The following is a 13,663-nucleotide window of genomic DNA, read 5'->3' as shown; positions in this document are numbered from 1 at the left end:
AGACCTTGACTTATTTGGGAATGATATGGAAATTGGGCTTCCTGTAAACCTCTTGGCACATATTTAAGGTAAATTTTAGAGGTGGAAGAGACTTTGGAGAACATAATGCATCATGCTACTTACCTAGTTTTGGACTCTTGGTCTGTTGTTAGGAGAGCTGTTTCCCCATTGAACAGGTTCCTGAGAAACTCTCTTCTTTCGACAATCTGAAACATTCCTGATTAAGATCCCTGGAGACCAGTTCTATGCATAAGGCACATGCTTATTCGCTGATTCCATGAAAACATAAAATTCTTTTTTTTTTTTTTTTTTTTGTAATAGATATTCTGGTAGAAGATTATTGACCCTGGAGAAACTTGTTAACCAGGATATAACAAGGTGAATTTTGAAAGGATTTTTCCTGTTAGGTCAGAAGGGTGTATGTGTGTCTGGGTAATTGTGTATTTATAAATGTTTACATTTAGGATATTCTTTCCTACTCATTTTCAAAGAGAAATGTGATACACTTTGCATATTTCTTACCCCTGTGCCCAGTCCAAGAGCAGAAGCTGCTGAGTTGTGAACACAACTGGAAAATTCACAGCCCTGTTATAGAAGCGGTATTTATCATATGTACCCCGCTTCTCAGCACTGAGCGTGTGACCAACCGTCAGCCGGTGAAATGCAGAACCGCAGGCACACTGTGCGTTCGTGGCAATAGTGCATCCTTCAGTAATCACCGTGCCCTCTTTGAATGTCATAACATTTCAGTGGCCTGTTTTTATTAGCTCCTTCCAAAGACTGGCCAGTGTCACACAATTTACTACGTATCTCCGATGCATCCTTTCTGTCATATCAAATGCCACCCCATTCGACGGTGCCGGGATTTGGTTTTGGCATTTGGAAGATGATATTCTCCATAGTCACCACACCACTAAGGTCCCACCTGAGTCTATGCATATCCCGTAGATTTCAGGACAGATTTTACAACCTCACGGATTGTGGACTAGAGAACAGGTTTTATTGGCAACTCCCAAAGGTCAAGATGTAACGCAGAGAAACCAGAGGTCCTCTGATCCTCTACTTTCCACCTTAGGGTGTAGCAGATTCTTCTGTCCTGACCCTGCAGAGTGGGTCTGTGTTCCCGTGAATGGTTCCTCTGTCCGCTGTTGTACTGGGTCAGCGAGCAGAGTGCTGGACTCCAGGTGGGTTATGGGTAGGAGTTCTGGAATACCAGCTCCTAGTACCCACAGACCTCAGGCCCTGTGCAGTGTTATGGGACCCCTTGCTGGAGGAAGTTCATGATAAGCTGGGCGAGGGTGCAGCCCCTCCTACTGGGAGAAGACAGGAGCGACCCCAGTCTCCTCGGCACACCGTCTGTGTGACACAGAGTGGGCTCCCGTGGTTATTTTCAGATGATCTGCTCAGTTAAACTACAACAGACCGTAGGTTGACGTGATCCCCCAGCCAACAGCGATAACATTTTCTCAAAGCTGGTCATCTGTTAGAGTCCCATCAATTAGTGGCAGAGTCACCGTATTCGCCACGAGAGTTATTCATCATCCTCCGTGGGATGTGGGTGGCCTTACGCTAATACTGCCTACAACAATTGAAGCTGTCGCAGGTTTTCCCTCCTGGGAGTTTGTGGGATGACATCATTCTCAAAGTCTACCCTTTGTGAATAAAAAAACAGCACCGCTGTAGGTGTCTTCACAGGAAGGCGTAGGAAAAATCAGGAAAGGAACCCACAGGCTCCTACTCCTGTTGAACTTATGAGTAACATTTTTGCGGCTCCTACAGCCTGCATGTGGATAGGACTCAACGTTAAAAATAGAACTTATAATGATCCTGATGCGTATACGTATCTCCTTGGAGAGAAGCAGGTGAGAGAAGCATATTGAATTAAACCTAATTCATACCAACGTTGATTTGCATGTATATAAATCAATTTGCCCACCAAATAATAGTTTATACATTGAGCATGTTTATTTAATTTATACCGATTGGGAAAATGGATATCAATTGTCCTCCAGATTTCTTTCTTTGTCTTCATTGAGATAAAGATGATAATGTTGTCAGCAATAATCTGAGGCTTGGAAATACCACTTGTTCACTCTTCATGCCATTGATAGTAAAGCTTCATACCAGATGTGTTTATTACCTATATCTGACTGTACCCATGTACATGTATACACATGTAAACATACACATAAATATATACTGTCTATATATTTCTATTTGCAAACATTTTTTCTATCTTTTCATTTAATCTGTTGTGCATCTCAGGAGTTATGGTTTTTGTTTTTATTTATTTATTTTTGAGGTGCTGGGGACTGAACCCAGGGCCTCATGCATGCTAGGCAAGTACTCTACTGCTGAGCCTCATCCCCAGCCCAGTTACATTCTTTTTGATACCTATTTTTGAAATCAACTGAGAATTGGGAAAGTCCACTAATTTGACCCACTTGCTCCATCTAAATTTTAATTTAGGCAATCTGACTATAAAAATCCATTCTTCCTCACAAGGCAATACTGTGGATGGTTTAAATTTTAAGACTACAGTGTAGGTGTGATGTTCATATGATAAATTGGATAACATTCTGAGTGTGCATGAAGAATTAAATTTCAAGTCTGCTGTGAAATGGCTTCATATCTATGACCAACCACACCTGCTTTGGTATTGTGCCCAGGTCACTGGCCAGTGATAATTAAAAACATCTCTGATCCTAGTTTATGACTTGAGTTTCTGTGGTTTCCAAACAGAGCACATATAAACTCAGAATGTGTTTATTTAGGGATCTCACCGGACAAAAGATGCTGAGCTTTGGCTGGATGCTGTGGCACACGTCTCTCATCCCAGCTACTCGGGAGGCTGAGGCAGGAGGATCTCGAGTTCAAAGCCAGCCTCAGCAACTGTGAGGTGCTAAGCAACTCAGTAAGACCCTGCCTCTAAATTAAATATGAAATAGGGCTGGGGATGTGGCTTGGTGGTCGAGTGCCCCTGAGTTCAATCCCCAGTGCCAAAAAAAAAAAAAAGTGGGAAGAGGATAGAAGACCCGTCACCCAAACCTAGATTGGAAATGTGTTCTCAGCCACCCTCCCCCGCCACGGTGTTTATAGGACAGCCTAGGTTCTTATACAGTTCCTGCTACTCAGCCAGCCCTTCTTCTTACCCGACCCATAACCAGGAGCTCAGAGACTACCATGGAAATCACAGTGGGGTCCGCACTTTGTTAGCCATTTACTAAGGTCTAACACTGATCGTAAAAGAAGGACCTGGCCTCTTCTGAATTTGTAAGGTGCTTTCTAGGTTCAGCGTGGCATTTCATATGACATTTTAGGACTTTTTAAGAGTCTTTGCCCAGTAGTACTCCATGAGAGAAACTTAACCCGTTAGGTCCTGAGTTTTCAATTCTGCAAAAATGTCCATGAAATGGACGTGGGTACATTAAAAAAGTTGAGAATTATAATCTAGAGCTTATATATCTTTTATATATTATTCATATATGTATTTCCCTATATATTTCAAATATATTAATACATATTACATTATATATTTCATATATATTTATGCTCACATATATTTCAAATATATATTTTTCAATTTTTTTAAATGCTCTAATCATTCACCTATATTTATCAAAAGAATTCAACTCTAAAAACCTAGTATTTATTTGAAGATGAGTGGTGCATTTGTTGCTCCAGTTTTTGTAAGTGTTCTAGATAGGACGATGAGACATAATGGACTCACAGAAAGTTAGTAAAAATGCGAAGACACTCCTGCCCTGACAGAGGGCCCGTGAGTCATGATTTTGGTAGGCTCCAGCATGAAGTTCTAGCAGCGATAGCCCATCTGGCGACGGCAGCCCAGCTGTTCCCCAGGAAAGGTGCAAAAGAGAACCAGCAGCCTGAAGGCATAGGAGACCAGCGCCGGGGATGGGATGCTGTGGACCAGGAAAGAGCCAATCCGCACCGGGGATGGGATGCTGTGGACCAGGAAAGGGCCAATCCGCACCGGGGATGGGATGCTGTGGACCAGGAAAGGGCCAATCCGCGTTGGGGATGGGGTGCTGTGACCAGGAAAGGGCCAATCCGAGCATCGCAGGCTTAAGCAGGAAGCAGGCCCTAGAGTGGAGATGCACTTGTACCAAGGGGCAGTAAAGAAGAAAGCCCAGCTTCTCCAAGCAGGCTGTGTGGCACCATGACTTGCCAGCATTTCCCAGCCCCTAAGCAAGCCTGTGTTTGTTGCCATCTGATCCTGTGCCTCCAGTGCATTAAAAAGTCCTTCTGAAAGCAGACCCGAGTGAGCAGCCCACACCTGGAAGGAGGGACACCTTCACCGCTGTTGGTTTTTTTCTTCTTCGCTCTCTCCCTCTTTCTAATGAACGTACTTTTTTGCATCCATCAGTTTCTAACCAGGCAGACGCTGAAATTCTTATTCATGCTTTGGTTGCCTCCAGAATTGATTTTTTGCAATTCCCTTTTACAGCCTTCCCTTCCCAGGCTATTTTGAGGTTACAGCGTCCTCTGAATTTAGCAGGTGCTTCAAGTCTGCCAGGAACTTATTGCCTCTTCCGGTTTCCTTTAGTGACTCCCGGGATCAAACATGATTGCTCCTCCGATTTTAATTTTTACCTGCTGTGTCACCAAACAGCCTTGTTAGTCCTATCGCTGAGCCCAGTTGGTGAGGCGAGGAGGCCTCAGTAGTTCTACGCTCTGTGCACCGCGGTGGTATTAGCAAGCACGACAGCAGACTCTGCACCCTCTTCCCCTTATTACACAAGAACTCTCTGGCTTATGTTAAGGGAGGCGAAATGCTTTATAGAGGATTTGAGAAAGAAAATCACAGCATATTCTGTTTGCCTCTCAATATTCTAATCACCAGGCAATGGAATTTTCAGGAACCAATTTCAATGATGTCTCTCTTTAGAATGGAATTTAGAGACTGTGTGTGTGTGCGCATATATATATATATATATATATATATATATAGTGGGAAATGGATTCCATACCTCTATTATATTTATGTACTTTTATGTGGTGCTGAGGATCAAACCCAGTACCTTACACATGCTAGGCAAGGGCTCTACCACAGAGCTACAGCCCCAACCATATATATATATATCCATATATATATGTATATATATTGTATTTGAGCTATAACAAAGCAAGCACTTTGATTTTATGTATATGTCACCTTTATTCCATAATGGAAAACTATTTGACAAACCTTTGTATATCTTAATTCAGTGAAGTCAGGAGCTAAAGACAAATCAATGTAAAGAGCAGCCAGCAGCTGAGTCCCCACAAATCAGTTCAATTAGTTGATGCATTTATTTGTGCATGGAAAGCCATGACATTTGTGCAAATGTTGTCCCAACATCTATACATGAATGCAGAATAAAGCGCCACTTTCTTGGTTTCGTAGCTGAACAAATTTCCTCAAGCTGTTGCTCGTGGTAATAAATTTTCCTTTTGAAAGGGCATTTTCAGATGGGACAAGAAGACTACTTTTTCTTTTCTGGCTTGGAAAATTATTTCTGATCTAAGAAAAAGACTTGCCTGTATATAATAGTTTACATTATGAATTTTTTTAAAAAAAAACTAGTATTTATTGATTATTTAATGTGTACTCAGCATTGTGTGGAATAATTTGCATATCATAGCCCATTTTAATCTTCAGAAAGGGTCAGAGAGTCAATATTGTCTCCAGAAATCCTATGCACAAAATACTCGATGATAATCTGGTTTGCAAGTGGACTCGGAGGCCAGCCTTGGTTACACATCCATTTTAACAATTGTTTTTAGTTGGTGTGCATGTTATAAAATCACTACGGCAACATTTCCTAAAGCTGCTCTGTACATAAGTCACTCTGTCCATGGGTCTGGAGCTAAATGTACCATCCACTTCAGAGGCGAGGGGCATCCACATGCAGGGCCAGGGAGAGATGAGTAGGACTTTTGCCTAAAGCCCTCCTAGGCTGCTCTTTGGCAATGTTATGAGTTTTAGGTTCCATCCTGTTTCTATTTTTTTTAATTATTTATTTTTAAAAATTGTTTACAGACTGCATTTTGATTCATTGTACACAAATGGGGTACGTCATTTCGTTTCTATGGTTGTACACGATGTAGATTCATACCAACAATAGAACTGAGGCTTATAGAGTTTACTTGATTTTTCAAGAGTATGTAGTTGTTAGGTGGTGGAGAAGGAATTCCAAAGTCAGAGTGCAGAATCCGAGCTGTTGAACAACATGCGTCTTGCTTCTCCAGATCTTAGGGATTTATTTTCCACTGCACCCAAGTTTATTATCCCTTCCTTCTGCCGCCCTTTTCTTCTTCCTCTTGGCTTGCTTGAATTCTCTTTAGAAGTCAAAACAGGACAGTAAATAACTGTCCCCATGTGTGGTATTATTGTAGAGGGTCAGAACACATTCAGATGATCCATCGACCTACTGAAAGTTGTGTTTTTATCAATGTCTGCACTTTGACTTTTTCATATATTATAATTACAGTTGTAAGAATTATATAACTTGGTATTTGCAGTACTAGGGATTGAACCAAGGCACAGTCTATAACTGAGCTACATCCCCATCTCTTTTTATTTTGTTTTTCTGAGATGTGTCTTGCTAAGTTGCTGAGGCTGGCCTTGAACTTGTGAGCCTCCTGCCTTAGCTTCCTGAGCAGCTGGGATTACAGGTGTGCACCACTGTGGCCGGCTTCTGTCCATCTTTTGTACGGTGATTCATACCAATCATTACCCTGCTCTTGGTTAAAGTTTGCAATGCCAGAGAAGCCACAAATAAGCAGTCAGTCAAAGAAAACCATTCCGTGGAGGAAATTACATCAGCATTATTCCTTATTGCATTAGAGAGTGTATTTTTTGTCAATTCTCTAGCAGAGATCAAGTTCCTGAGGGAACTGAATGAAGGAAGAAGCGCTGGGTATGAATTGAATGAGGTTCTCCATTGCCTGAAGCTTGGAGTGAGTTATTAGCAGGAGCTTAAAATATCTTTTTTTTTAAAATTGAGATTTGGAGTTATCTGTTCTTCAGGTGATAAAAATTTGGATGCTTGATTCTGCACTTGTATCCCAACCCTATTTCAATTTTTGGAATATTTACAAAGAAATAACATAGTCAACCCAAGGATTTCATGGGCTAGGTGCTAAGAACACATGGAGCCACAGAGAAGAACACAGAAGAAGCCACAGAGCTAGGTGCTAAGAACACCAGCTACCTTCTTCAGCAGGTAAACGTGCTCATGACTTCTTCCCAACATCTTGACTTAGGGAATGAGCAAGTCTTATGTAGAAAGGATTTTAGTGAATACATATCAGAATATTCCTTACCATACAAAGGCAACTGAGTGAACTGAGAATTTAACTCACAAAGGGTCTTGCATGGATTAGTAATTATCAGCATGGGAAGACATTTTTTCTTCACTTAATGGATGATAGTTTATTATCAGGGTGTATTCTGGAATTCTTGAATCCTTTCCAGTTTTTCTGTGCATCTCGATTTTCTGCCAAAAAATAATATTTTTTGTTTCCATTTGGAAAGGAACCAAGTTGTTCATACTTAGTGTGCTTCCTGAGTGATATTTGGGGTTAAATAACTGATTTCCCCCCACATGCTGAACATAGAAAACTAATACTAATGTAGTGTGTTTCTTAATATTGATAACGTAGAACATTCTTTAGTTAGCTTTTACGTCACTGTGACCAAAGAGCCTGTTAGCACAATTTAGAGGAGAAAAAGTTTACTTGGGTTCATGATTTCAGAAGTTCTAAGCATTAGAATTAGTCAGCTAATTCCATATATCTCTGTACCTGAGATTAGGTAGAACATCATGGCAGAAGGGTGTGGAGGAAGAAAGCAGCTCAGGAAATGGCAACCAGGAAGCAAAGGGAGAGAGAGCACCCCTCACCAAGAACATGCCCCCAGTGACCTACTTCCTTCAGCCACACCCCCTATCTATGGTCTCCACCTAGTTAATCCATATCAGTGGATTAATTCAGTGATTTGGTTTCAGCTCATAATCTAATCATTTCGCCCCTGAACACCCTTGCATGGTCTCACACATGAGCTTTTGGAGGACTTTCATATCTACACTGTAACAGACAGGAAAGTCTGTCTTTGATTCAGAAAGTACTCTAGAATTTCCTGAAGCCTAGGAAAGTCATTAGAAGTTGTCATTCTCTTATGCTTATGCAAGCGCCAGTTTTTATAGAGATTTTTATGTGGTGAAAGAAGTAGATAATCAAATCTTTACAGAAAGAAAATACTACAGAAAATAATTCCAGTGCCCTGGTGATTTAAGTGTCGAAATAAAAAGGATTAGGTAAATAAAAAGAATGAGCATGTAAGTAGAGAAAAATAGTAGTTGCTCAATAACAAACTCTGAAACTTTTGATTAATGACTTATATTTCATGTCATATGGCTTAAAGATTTTTTTTCCCTTATTACCTATCCTTGAAAATAAAATGCAATGCATATAAGAGCTACATCAGAAAATAAGCAACCCATGATAGGCTCATATATTCCTTCTTCCACAGGCAGCTTTGTGTGAGAGGAAGAAAACATAGATTTGTGTCCTTGTGCTTCCAGGCAGTAGCACAAGTGAGTGTCAGGACACAGAGCAAGGCCTAACTGTGCTATAATAAAAACCCACTTTCACATTTCAGGGACACAACTGGAGATATGCCTTTTGCTCACACCACATTGTCCACAGTGACTCAGCAGGGTCCCTCTGCTCCTGGCTCACTCGGAGACCTCGGCTGACCAGGGCTTCCCCTTAACACATCCCTCGAACGCTGTCCACGGTGGGAAGGATGCTGTGGGTCACACTGACTCTTTGCATTCCTACCTGGAAGCCACGTATAATTTCTGGTGCATTTCATAAGCAGAAGCAAGTCATATGATTAAAGAAGAAGAAAGTAGGATCTGACCATATACCCAATATGACATCACCAGTAACTTCCACTCTGTGCAATTTTGTGTCAATCTCTTGTCTCTCTGAGCTTTATTATTTGAATCTGTTTAAAAAGGAAATGTAGAGAATATTCCTGACCTGATGCTTCCTCCCATGACCTCCTTTGAATTTTTGTATATCATGGAGACTGGAGTAAAATTGGGTTTTATTTTTTATTTATCCTTTCATTCATTTAACAAATAATTTTGGAGTTCCTACATAGGAGATACTAATGAGAGACTTGGAAACACTGCGGAAAGCAAACAGGAAGAATCCCTGGTATGATGGATCTTGTATTTTAATGCAGTTGGCCATACACAGACATGAAACTATGTACTACGTTGGTGATAAAAAGGGCTTTGAATAATAAAGCAGGGTTGGATTTTTCAAGGATGGCTTGTCTGATAAGAATAAAGGTGCAGCCCCTGTATGCACAGGGTGACCCCCATGTCTGAATATCAGTGGTTGCAGCCCTATTGCAGAGGGAAGAGCAAATGCAGAGTTCTAATGTAGGATTCTTCTAGGCATTTTTAGAAATTACTTTATTGAGGTATGATTGACATATAAAAAGTTGCACATATATCAAGCGTATAACTCGGTCTGTTTGGAGATACACCCCCAAAACCATCCCCATCATCAATGCCACCAATCCATCCATCACCCCCAAAAGCTCCCTTCTACGTTCCTTTTGTTATTGTATTGGTTTTGTTTTTATTTTCATTTAGTGGTAAGAGCTCTCGATATCAGATTTAGCCTTTTAGCAAAATTTTAAGTGGGCACTGCAGTCTTGTTAGTCATATGCCTTCTGTTAGAGGGGACATCTCCAGACTGTGTTTATCTTGCATGACCGCCAAGCTGGGCATTTTTGAGGCTCCGTGGGAGATCAGTGTATCTGAGTAAGAAGGGGTAGGGGTCCCTCTTATAGGGCCCTGTGGGCCGAGTAGGGACTTGGAATTTTTTCTGAAATGAGTGGTAAAGAATTTCAGCATTTCAAACCGAGGCCTGTTAGGATGTGGTATGATTTCCGTTTCCTCTGTCCACTGCTTGGAGGATAATCTGTAGATCAGCAATGATGGAAACAGGAAGCACAACTGGGAAACCCTTGCAGTTCCCCGTGTCAGATGAGGAGGGTTGGGGCCAGAGTGGTGGAGCAGAGTCAGGAGTACCGGATCATTTTGAAGGTAGTGCTCTCAGATTTGCTGATGGTTGGCAGGGGATGTGAGCTTTCCAGTCACCTCCTGTATCAATGCCATTTCTTTATAGGGTTGAATATCCCGTATCTGAACTGCTTAGGACCAGGACTGTTTCAGATTTCACATTTTTTTTTTCTGTTTGGGGGTGTATTTGCATATGTAAACGAGCTCTCTTGGGGACAAGGCCCAAGTCTAAACATGAAACTCATTTACGTTTCACATATTCCTTATATACATAGCCCGATGATAATTTTATGCAATACTTTTAATAATGTTCTGCCTGCAACAGACTTTCATGCGGTGGAATTTTTAACTTGACATGTCAGCAACTCAGAATGTTTCTGATTTTGGAGGCTTTTGGATTTTCTGCTTAGGGTTGCTCATCTTGTGCTACAAAACCGGTACCCTGTCAGCTGCTGCAGAATCGGGGTCTCCGTGGTCAGAGTCCCGTGGGATTTCATTCTAGTTGAAAGGAGGCAAATGAAGAATAATTCGAAAAGTTGTCACCAAGAGGAGAGAGACTGTAGTTACCACCAGGAGGAACAGTAAACACAGAAACATGGGTGAGGTCAGTGGCCACACTGCACAAGGAATTCAGGCCAGACTTTGAGAACACAGGCCTGAGAGGAGAGGATGGGACCTGAAGGGATTGTTGGGTTGGGGGACAGAGCTCTGGGCAGCACACAGCACACAGGGACTGCACTTGAAGGAAAGGCTGCAGTGTCTCTATGGGTAGGGAGGTCATTCGGGTCAGATCACACTGGCCTTCCAGGCTGGGCCAGGATCTTACATTATCATTCTTTGACAATAAGAAGCCAGGTTTAGGTTTCAAGCACAGAAAACTAGGACCTGGTTTATCTTATAAAACAAAATAGGGCAAAACAAAAATGCTCTCTGCTGGGTCAAGGGTAGTTTTTAAGGGACTTTGACAATCTAGGCACTCAGGAGACTTTGGTGCTATGACCCAGTCCACTGTCTTGTCTGACACAGGAAACGGATATGAGTTTTCTCCCTCCACTTCCTGTTCAGCGGGGAGGGAGATGATCCATGAAGAAGTCTCACAGAGTAGCTGTGGCGTGCCCCTTTCAGATCTGTGTCTTCAGAAAGAGGGCACGTGGGCATGGAGGTTTTGTGGAGACTGAGTCCCCACTTACCATTTAAATGAAGGATTGGGGATAAGACCTACCCTTTTCCTGTTCCCCGTCCCTGTTTTGGCCAGTGGTTAGAAGTGATGACCTCAGAACTTCAATTCTCCAGACCCACAAGTTGGGGATATGTTTCCTGTTCTTTCTCCCCTGGGTCCTGACGTGATGTCCAGTCTCACATCTCCAGGTGTTCAAAACTTTTAAACTTCTCTCCGACTGTCCCACAGCCGTCCTGGACTGAGCCACTCTCCTGTTCTTCCAGGGCCTTTTCTCTGGGTGTCCAGTTCAAACTATATCTGCTTGGGTGTTTGTTGTTGTTGTTTTGTTTTGTTTTGTTTTCTGGAAAAAGCCATCCGAGTGAGGAAAGACCCTCACTTGCCACAGTCATACTGCAGAGCAGTTCGAACATTCCCCTGAAGTAGAATGTGTGCCAGTACAACCCAGCAATGATGGTCTGCATATATTCCCTAGATAAAAATGAGCATATACTTTGGAAGACCCATAGAAGAACGGTCACCAAAGCAAATTTGTAATAGCAGAATGGTCAGAGCCACCTCAGTATCCATTAAAAGTTGAGTAAATGAATAATCAGTCTCTTCACCTCATGGAATACTGCCTAATGCAAGAGCTGGATTAGAGTTACATGTACCAATAGGAATAGTTACAAAAATGTCATGTTAGGTGAAGTTAGAGAATTTCCAAAGGATGCAAAAATGCAGTTGGTGTCCTTTATATTTTTAGAAGTACCACAAGCCAGGCATGGCCTCCCAACAGGGATACATTCTGAGAAACTCATTAGGTAGTTTCATCCTGGTACAAACATCAATGAGTGGTTTTGATTGGCATTTCTCTAATTGCTAAAGATGGTGAACATTTTTTCGTATATTTGTCGATCGATTGTATTTCTTTTTCTGTGAAGTTGTCTGTTCAGTTCCTTAGCCCATTTATAGATTGGATTATTTGGTTTATCTGTTGTTAGGTTTTTTGAGTTCTTCATCTGTCCTGGAGATTAATGCTGTCTCTGAGGTGCATGTGGGAAAGAAGAATGAAATTCTGGCATTTGCAGGTAAATGGATGGAGCTGGAGAACATCATGCTAAGTGAAATAAGCCAATCCCCCCAAACCCAAGGTCAAATGTTTTCTCTGATCTGCAGATGCTAATTCACAGTAATGAGGGTGGATCCAGGGAAGGATGGAGGTACTCTGGATTAGGTAGAGGGGGGTGAAGGGAGGGAAAGAGGTATGGGGATAGGAAGGATCATAGAATGAATCAGACATATTACCCTATGTACAAATATAACCATACATTAACAGGAGCATGACTATTGCTAAATTAGATGCTGTTCCTGTTTAGGGAAGAGACAGGTGAGGACCACTGTACCTCAGGTCTCCTTCAAGTGTGCCCAACCCAACCCTTATGTTAGTACATCCAGAAAGGGTGATTCTCAAAATCCAGTATGCGACCGCCATGGCAGCTACGTGTCTTTACACATTTGTCCAGACATATGGAAAGCATTGTCAATTCAGCAGTGGCACCAAATGTACCTCTCGGTTGGGGGATGTGGATCACGTGCGTGGGTGAGGCTGGGGCATACCAGAAATCTCTGCACCTTCTGCTCAGGTTTTCTGTGAACCTAATGATGCTCAAAGAAATAAAGTCAAATTTTACCTTCAAAAAAAAAAAAGTAATAATAACGATACAACCGGTGGAATTCTGCATTATGTACAACCGGAAGAATGAGAAATCATACTCCCTATAGATCTGACGTATCCAAGCACATTCTCCTGTCTAGTGTAACTTTCATTAGAACAAATGAAACGTAAATTAAAAAGCAATGAGTGTACGTCACACACCTAAAGGGCACAGCCTGCTGCAGACCTGGGCTGTGTGGCTTCACCTGTTGCCCCAGGCTACACAGCTGTCACCTGTTCCTGTAGTGGACCCCGTAGGCAGCTGCAGCACAGAGTAAGCACCTGTGCCGCCGACCCCATCGAAAGGTCGGGAAAGGTACAGACGACACTATAGAGGATCCAACAGGTGCACCTGTTGGGATGCTGGCCATTCACGGCGTTTGCAGGGCTGAAGTTGCTGGGGTGAGTGAGTGGTCCCAGGTGAAGGTGGGGACAGGACTGTGCCCTGCTGCTCACTCCAGAGCACTGGACACCTGGGCTCCCTGCGCGAAGTTTATGGACATTATTTTTATTTCTTCGGTCATTAAAAAAAAAAATCCTATTTTCCTTTAACGTTTTTGCTGCTTTATAAACTTAACTTTTCTTAACTTTGACTCTTTAAATAACTTTCAGCTTAAAACACACAGAGTGGTCCAAAAATATTTCCTTTCTATTCTATGTTTAATTTTTCCTTTTGGTTTT

At 42.0% G+C, this 13,663-nt stretch overlaps 1 protein-coding gene across 3 annotated transcripts in view; it reads left to right on the top strand.

Moving 5' to 3' along the window:
- The window catches only part of Cntn4 (contactin 4), a 968,730-nt gene that overhangs the window by 490,203 nt on the left and 464,864 nt on the right, over positions 1-13,663 (top strand). The window lies entirely within an intron of this gene.

Source organism: Sciurus carolinensis, chromosome 19 (genome assembly GCF_902686445.1).
Source record: "Sciurus carolinensis chromosome 19, mSciCar1.2, whole genome shotgun sequence".
Taxonomy (NCBI): Eukaryota; Metazoa; Chordata; class Mammalia; order Rodentia; family Sciuridae; genus Sciurus; species Sciurus carolinensis.
The sequence above is the reverse complement of the archived record's forward strand: the minus strand, read 5'-3'. Positions and strand labels throughout refer to the sequence as shown.